The sequence below is a fragment of the Pipistrellus kuhlii genome, unplaced genomic scaffold, assembly GCF_014108245.1.
Source record: "Pipistrellus kuhlii isolate mPipKuh1 unplaced genomic scaffold, mPipKuh1.p scaffold_m20_p_11, whole genome shotgun sequence".
Classification (NCBI taxonomy): Eukaryota; Metazoa; Chordata; class Mammalia; order Chiroptera; family Vespertilionidae; genus Pipistrellus; species Pipistrellus kuhlii.
In genome coordinates, this window is record NW_023425416.1 from 26,503,525 (window position 1) to 26,512,263 (window position 8,739).

Genomic DNA, 8,739 nt, shown 5'->3' on the forward strand with positions numbered 1-8,739 from the left:
ATATATCTGGTATTTTACTAATAAGGTCTCTGAGGAAAGGGTCTTGGCACTGCAGGACTCGGGTATTATCCAGTGCTGAATGAATACAGTCTCTTAGAAACAGATCTGCTTACCAAGGCAATGTACCAGATGAGTCAAGAGGACAGGCGGGAAAGCCATTGCCCTAAGCCAGGCAAGAAAGGGTGAGGCCTGAACCAAGGTGCTAGCTGTGAGACACGACAGCATATAAGTGTTGGTTTTTCTTCTGTCCTCCCACATCCACTCTTTACCCTGCCCTGTGACTCAGCCCCTCTACCTCCAGCTCTCTCCATAGTCTATTTAATAGCGTTACTGAAATGTTAACCTGGAGGGTTAAAGTCACTACACAAGAGTCTGCCTCCTTACTCTCAGTTTCTTCTCCTTTTTGGACTCAAGTAGAAAATTGAAGTTTGAGCCTGACCTGTGTGGCTCAGTGGTTGAGTGTTGACCTATGAACCAGGAGGTCATGGTTTGATTCCTGGTCAGGGCACATGCCTGGGTTGCAGGCTCCATCCCCAGTGTGGGGTGTGCAGGAGGCAGCCGATCAAAGATTCTCTCTCATCATTGATGTTTCTATTTCTCTCTCCTTCTCCCTTCCTCTCTGACATCAATTAAAAAGAAAGAAAGAAAATTAAAAATTGACTCTTTTTTTTCCTCATTAATTAATTTTTTAGGAATCTTAATCCTCCCCACCGTGGTTAGTAGATACCTTTGTCCAGAGAAGTCATGTAGATAGAAATGCAAGAGAGAAGGGTATGTTGATATATTATTTTATATCAAGTAAAATGGACTGATTTGGGCAGTAAGGGAATATAATTGCTCATATAACTACACAGGTTCAGAGGTTCAGGCCAGGCTTTATCCAAATGCTGAAATAATAGAATCAGGGTCCAGTTTCTCTCTGTATCTCAGATTCACTATTACTGACTCCATTCGTGGCAGGCTTCTCCCCATGTGGTGTCAAGGGACCCACATGCTTTTTTGTTCAGATGAAAGGAAGAAGAGCACTCACCCTCTCCTACTTGTTGAACCAAAGTCCTGAGCTTAGGCTGGTTGAACGTTTTCTAATCCAATTAATGTGGTGATTGGGATGGTGTTTATGAGCTTAAGGTAAGTTGCATACCTCATATCATATATCCCATTTCTAAATCAGAAGAGGGGTAGCATCAGGTTCCCTTGAAGCCCATTGACTATTGAGTAAACGTTAGATACCATTACCAAAAAAAGGGAAATGCAGTTCAGTGGTCAAGTAAAGCAATGTCCATTACCTCTGATGTCTACCAGATCTGATTTGACTTACTGCCCAAGCATTTGTTGAACTAAATACTGAAAGAAGCAAAAAAGAAACAACTTAATCTTAGCAACTTTTCCCCACACTGCTTCTGATTCTTGCTTGGGAAATTTCTTCTTAAGTAATATCCTAGTGTCTGCATTTGATACACCAAAATCCTCCTGTATCCCGGGAGTCCTAGGCCATTTTTTTCTTTAGTCTCTGTCCTTCCCCTAGGAGTTGGTCTGAATCCTGGTCCCTTGTCAGGAACTGGGCTTAGATTGCCTGCCATGGAGGCAGGCTGCTAGTCTGCATGTCCACGGCTCCTTAGAGATCATTAAAGTGATCATAAACCACCTTATAGCTGAATCAGAGTTTGTGCTAATTTTTATCACATTGATTACTATTACACATAATAATACTAGAGGCCTGGTGCATGAATTCATGGGGACCCTCAGCCTGGCCTGTGGGATCAGGCCGAAACCAGCTCTCTGACATCTCCTGAGGGGTCCTGGATTTCAAGAAGGTTCAGGCCAGGCCAAGGGACCCCACCGGTGCATGATCAGGACAGAGAGGGATGCAGGAGGTTGGTCAGCCAGGGAAGGACCATGGGAGGGCTCCAGGGCATCTCTGGTCCATCTCACTCAGTCCCAGCAAGCTAATAATCTATTGGGGTCAGTACACATCATAGTGACTGGTCGACTGGTTGACCGTCTGCCCTCTGGTGGTCAGTGCACATCATAGTGAGTGGTTGAGCGGCTGTAGCATATCATTAGCATATTATGCTCTGGATGGTTGAATGGACAACTGGACACTTAGCATATTAGGCTTTTATTATTTAGGATATGTAATATATGAGTATCTCTGATTAGATATGACTGTCAAAATTCTCACAAACAAAAGGAGAAGGGGGTCACTAGGTTAGAGGTGGCTCTTTCCAGCTTCCTACCTTTGCCTATCAGCTGCTTCACTATGTCACCCCTCTGCACCCTCTGTAAACACAGGCAAAGAACAACAGTGAGTCTGTTACTAAATTTTCTATATGCAAAATAAGCCCTCTTTTTTTTTCTATTAATCCTCAAATACTTTTTCATTTAAAAACTTGAGATGTGGTTGCTCATGCTGGATATTATTATTAGATGTAATAATCATCAACATGATAAAAATTACAACACACACTACTTCAGCTGTAAGATGGTTTATGAACCACTTTAATGATCTTTAAGGAGATGTGGACATGCCGATTGGCAGCCTGCCCACACAGCAGGTGGTATTGGGCACAGGCTCCTGAGTAGGGATGGAGTTCTATTGTTAGTTCTGCTGTTGTGCAGCTATGTGACCTTGAGCAAATCAACTAACCCGTCAGGACCTACCAGTTCCTCAACTCTACAACAGCAGGGTGAAACTCAGTGTTTCCTAAGTTCTTTTCATCTTCAGCATTCTCACATGTTCTAAAAAATCAGTTTTGTTTCTAACAGTTGATGAGTAAGAAGTTATCAGTGAAGAGTTACCTTTTCTAGAGCAGGGAAGATTACCAGGAGATACTCATTCAGGTTGAATGAGGTGAAAGAAGAGGTGAACTGTAGACAAAACCCTGCAGAAGGAGCAGTATTGTAGAAGATAAGATGCAGCAGTGAGTCATGAGCCTCATCTCCAGGGAGCCTTGGATAGTATATATATGCCCATATTCTCTGGCCTGAGAAAAAGTTGAATTTTCTAGGTTCACAGGATTTTATTCTTCTGAAGCGCCTCCAAGGACCTGAGTGTCTCCCACACCGCCCCTGTTTTCTAAGGGAGGGACCTGACTAGGGTGGAGCATCCAAGGTTTTGTCCTACAATGCCTAAATTAAAATAACAAATAGAAAACACAAATTAACCTCCACTCTCTCTCAAAATCTCACTAAAACACCTAGGAAGAAAAAAAAAAATTTAAGGACAGAAATGCACAAGGAGAAAAAAAAAAGAAGAGGAGATAGCAAAATTTTCAAAGTTAGAAAATGCCTGGACAAGTTTAACTGGCTAAGCAGATCCTAGCAAACTGAGTTCTAAGTCAGTAATGGTGAAAGATGTCAAGCAACTTGATTCACACTGCAAAACCCAATGGTTGCTTGAATCAGCAACATTAGGTACCTCTGGAAGTGGGTCCAAAATAAGGGTTTGAGATAAAAGGGGGTTGGTTGAAAGTTATTTTAAGAAGCTGTCAGATCCCTAGATGCCCTTCCCAATTTACACAGCAGGGAAGGCTCCTCTCTCCCCCACCCTAACAGGAGACAAGCCTTTCCTCTGAGTGTGAAGAGGAAGGCTCTCTGGGGGAGAAAAGCCCGAGGGTCTCTTCATTAGGGGACATCAGGCACAGCTGAGCATAAGGACAGCCATATAGAAAACAGGAGGGTGTGAATATTTACATACTGGATATTTACACCAGACTTCTCCAACTCAGCTCCCAGAATACTGCAGCCAAGCTTGCACTATCCAAGAGACTAGAAGATTCTTCTCTGAGCATCCTGACCAGCTCAGCGAGAAGTCTTCTAAATTCTGACAAGGGGATTTGTAACTGATTGGCCCTGCTAGACCACGGTACAGTGAAATAAGACTTGACAAGTCCCAATTCATGCTCTCAGAGCTTCCATTCCGTTCTTATATCCCATCCTTAAATGTGAGCAAAAGGAAACATTCAGAAAGACCAAAACCAACACACAGATAAGTATAACTTTGAGGAAACAGAACTTATCCAGAGAGAGAGAAAAAAAAACCACACCAAACATTAAAAAAAAAAAAATGTTTTTTTATTGATTTCAGAGAAGAAGGGAAAGGGAGAGATAAAAACATCAATGATGAGAGAGAATCATTTATTAGCTGCCTCCTGAACACCCCACACTGGGGACCAATTCCCATGTGTCCTGACTGGGAATCAAACCATAACTTTCTGGTTTATAGGACAATGCTCAACCACTGAGCTGGGCAAAAAAGCACACACATTGTTTTAAATCACCAAAATCCTCAGAGAGATGGATATTGCATCAATGAAAGAAGAAAAGGTTGTACTTATAAAAAGGAATGTTCAGAGAACACAAAGGAAGCCTTCATTTTCTTTCCTTTTTATTGAATTTATTGGGATAACAGTGGTTAACAAAATTATACAGGCTTCAGGTGCACAATTCTACAACACATCATCTATACACTGTATTGTGTTTCCACTACCACAAAGGGATCCTTTTAAATTTGTAACATTATAGTTGAATTTTTTTTAAATAAAAAGATTAAGGCTGCTTTAAACTGTTTGGCTCAGTGGATAGTGTTGGCCTGCAGACTCAAGGGTCTCAGGTTCGATTCCAGTCAAGGGCATGTACCAGAAGGCAGCTGATTGATGTGTTCTCTCTCATTGATTTTTCTAACTCTCCCTCTTCCTTCTTCTTTGTAAAAAAAAAAAAATCAATAAAATATATATTTTTAAAAAGGTTAAGGCTGTCTTCCATTGTATGGAACAAAAAGGCAAAAAGATAGGATATTAGACAGAAAAGGTAAGAAAATTACAAGACCTTCTCAGTAAGAAAACATCCAAATACAGTCCAAAAAAGAGAGAACAGAAAAAAATGAGGGGAGTAATCCTTGAAATAATTCAGGACAGTAGATTATAAAGTTTGCAAACCTAAAGGGCCTATAGAATACACAGCATAAAATAGACCCACATCAAGATGTATCTCAGCGCCGAAACCGGTTTGGCTCAGTGGGTGGAGCGTCGGCCCTCGGACTCAAGGGTCCCAGGTTCGATTCCGGTCAGGAGCATGTACCTTGGTTGCGGGCACATCCCCGGTGGGAGGTGTGCAGGAGGCAGATGGTAGATGATTCTCTCTCATTGATGTTTCTAGCTTTCTATCCCTCCCCCTTCCTCTCTGTAAAAAATCAATAAAAAATATATTTTTTAAAAGATGTATCTTAGTGAAATTTCATAACTCCTGGACAAACAGAATATCTTTATGCTTCTAAAAAGAAAATAAGCAAAAACAAAACTATTTATTTATTTATTTATTTATTTATTTATTTATTTATTTTTTCTGTTCCACCTATTTATGCATACATTGGTTGATGCTTGTATGAGCACTGACCAAAGATCAAAACTATAACCTTGGCATATTGGTACCACTGGGCTACGTGGCCAGGACCTAAAAACAAAATTTTAAATAAGTCATAAAAAATCAGAAATCGGAATTCTTGAGGTTTCTTGATGAAGTTCCTACCATGTGCTCAGAGTTTTCAACCAAATTTTCAGTGCTTCATTCTTAAAAACGAGTCAAAGATAGAGGTTAAAGGGGATTTGTAAATGACGATTGTAAAATACCAGGCTAGTCGAAAACTCTTTCCCCTCTTTACTACTCACTGAGCCGCCAGTGGGATGGATGCAGCCAGAGTCAACCAAAGACCTATCTACTCAACCATCCTTTATTCTTCCCTTAGGCTCCACCTCCTCCACCCCCACTGGACCACTCTACCCTTCCCTATTTCCCTATTCACCATCATCAATCATTCTCTCTCTCTCTCTCTCTCTCTCTCTCTCTCTCTCTCTCTCCATGCGCACGCACACACACACTCACACTCACTCACTCACTGGCTGATTTGGGGGCATGCATCATGCTGATTTATTTGACTGCAAACCTTGTAAATTATAGCTCTACCCAGGAAGCAGACAAAGATCCCAAGAGCTTAGACCTTGACAATAGGGAGCTGTACTTCTTTCTGGACAAAGAGTCAGACTAGATTTAGTGACACATTCTAAATTGGTATGAGACTTTTCCATTTCCTTGAAGCCTAATGCTCCATTGATTGCAAGCTGAGTCATATATTGAGGCTGCTTCTCACATTGTCAGTGGGAAGTGTAATTCCTGAATGACTCCCAGCACACATTTATAAAATTTTTTTTCAGTCTGTTGAGTTATAAAAGCTACTCAAAGTATTTTTTCCTGAAGACTTTTAAATAAATCTTGATCTCAACAGCTAAGTCATTGAACATAATTATGTGCAACACACAGGGAGTAATCTGCATAGAAGCAAGAGTTAAGATAATGAGGCTAGAAAAAAATATATCAAGTAAGTGTGAAAAACAAAGAACAGAGGACTGAAGTTCCACCTTCTAGTTTCCTCTTGTTTAAAGGGTAGAAGAAAGAAAAATAACCATTCAAGGAGATTGAGAGGGCAAAGATAGAAATAAAAACCCAGTTAGGGTATCAGGACAAAAATAAAAGAAAGAGAATACTTCAAGAAAGGGTGGTGGGCAGAGTAAAATATGTTGGGGAGACAAAGAAGTGATGTGGCAGACCCAGTCAATACCATGTTCATATATTCTTGGATCTTATAGAGCAGGACTTCTGACTCCAACGGTCTAGGGACCTTTCCCTGCTGCAGCCTCTAACCCAGTTGTGTCAAACCAGAAATGCCGGAGAATTAATGTTTCCTTATTCTCTCTCTCATGCAGCAGTCCTCAACCACTGACGGACTAGAGTTGGTGTAAAAACACCCCAGACCCCACATCCTTTAGGATAACTCTGAGCCCTGATTGGTTTCCTCCTGTTTAAGCCCTGACTAGGGCCTGGGGCCAGGAGGAGCCTGCAACTGAGGTAATGCCCTTGACCAGAATCAAACCCAGGACCCTTCAGTCTGCAGGCCAACCCTCTATCCACTGAGACAAATTGTCTAGGGAAATAGTTTATTTTTAAATGCAATATTTATAAAGTGCCAGAAACTATATCCTTTGCAATGTTTATACTTATAATAAATATTTTAAAGGTCAATTTAACGATATGCAAGGGGATCCATAATCTGCAAATGAGCAAAAATTTTTGAAGACCACTGAGTTGAGATTTTGTAAGCCAAGCCAATTAAGTTAACCAAGAACCAGAAAGACCACAACTACCATAAAAGGGCTCCTGGTCCTGAGGTTAAATATCTTGACATTGAGGTTCATAAAGCTCTATCTGCCCATTTCAGATTCTATCAACTTCATATTTGGCCAGCCACACTTCACTTTCCACTGTGCCTCCTCTCTCAACTTCAAACTAGGGTCATATGAGATCCTTACAACTCCCACATACCATCATAACATTTCATACCTTGGGCCTTTGCTCAAACTTCTCCTTTTGCCTGGAATGCCCTTCATCTCTCTGCTCAGTTCCCCCTCTCCATACAACAGAGAATTTCTCACACAAAATTTCATTAATTGCTGGTCCTTAATTTAGGGTAACCAAGCATCCCAGGTTGCCAAGGATTGGTAGGTTTCTTTGGGGTGAGGGATTCAGTGCTAAAACCAGGACAGTCCCAGGCCAACCAGGATGGTTGGTCACTCTACTGTGATATGTTCAAAGGACTCATATTTTGGCCTAGGCAAAGTGACCCCAACTTTAGAGCATCAACTTATATCTTCTCCTTACTGACAAATCTCTCACCTATGGAAGAAATCACTTTTCCATATTCCAAGAGCACTTTCTTAGGATAGTACAATTGAATGCTTTAAGCATTTAAGTAACTTATTCCAACCACTAGCTCATCCTTCAAATAGCAGTTATTTTGTGATCTTAAAAAAAAAACACTTTCATCTAATTAATTAAACTCATTAAGCTTGCATATTCATCTCATGCCAGTGTATGCTTTAGATCAATATTTCAAAATAATTTATCTACTAAGATTGGGCCTCCTACTCTCCTAAAAATTATAAAAATCCTATTAATGTATGCTTGGGAGGTGGACAGTGAAAGGTTGATTCTAACCTTTAGGAAAACTTGCAGAATTTTCCCAGGTCAGAATGTGGTCAGGAGCAGAAAAGCCATAAAAACACGTGACCTAGCTGAGCCTCAGTATCCAATCTCTAAGTAAGCATAGTAACATCTAATTTATTAAATTATTGAAAGAGGCTATATAGCATAAATAGGAGCAAAAATTCTGAAACTAGGCAGCCTAGGTTTGAATTTTGTCTCTATGGCTTACTAGCTGTGTGACCTTGTAACATCTCTGTACTTCAGTTTCCTCATCTGTAAAATGAAGCTGCCTCATAGGCTTGTTATGAAGGTTAAATAAACTAATATGTGCAAAGTACTTAGAACAGTGCCTGGCACATAGTAAGTGATATATAAATGTTTGTCAAATAAGTGCCCATAAAGTGCCTGGCACATTAATAAATGCTTAGGAAATGGAAGCTATTCTTCTATTTATAGCACTTCTTTCTTAGCTGGAATCTCTAAACTTTCAGTGGATAACTGGTTTCAACAAATTACTGAACCGTGAGCATAGATTTTCTAACTCTCCACTGAGAGTCCTTTGTTCAAATTAGTTAGGGCTCACTGAGAAGAAAAAAAAAACTTTGAGAAGAATGTGGTATTTTTTTTAACATTGATACAAAAATCTGACAATAGAGACAACAGAATTTTTAAAAATAAATTGTTTTACATCAGCAAGGGTATCCC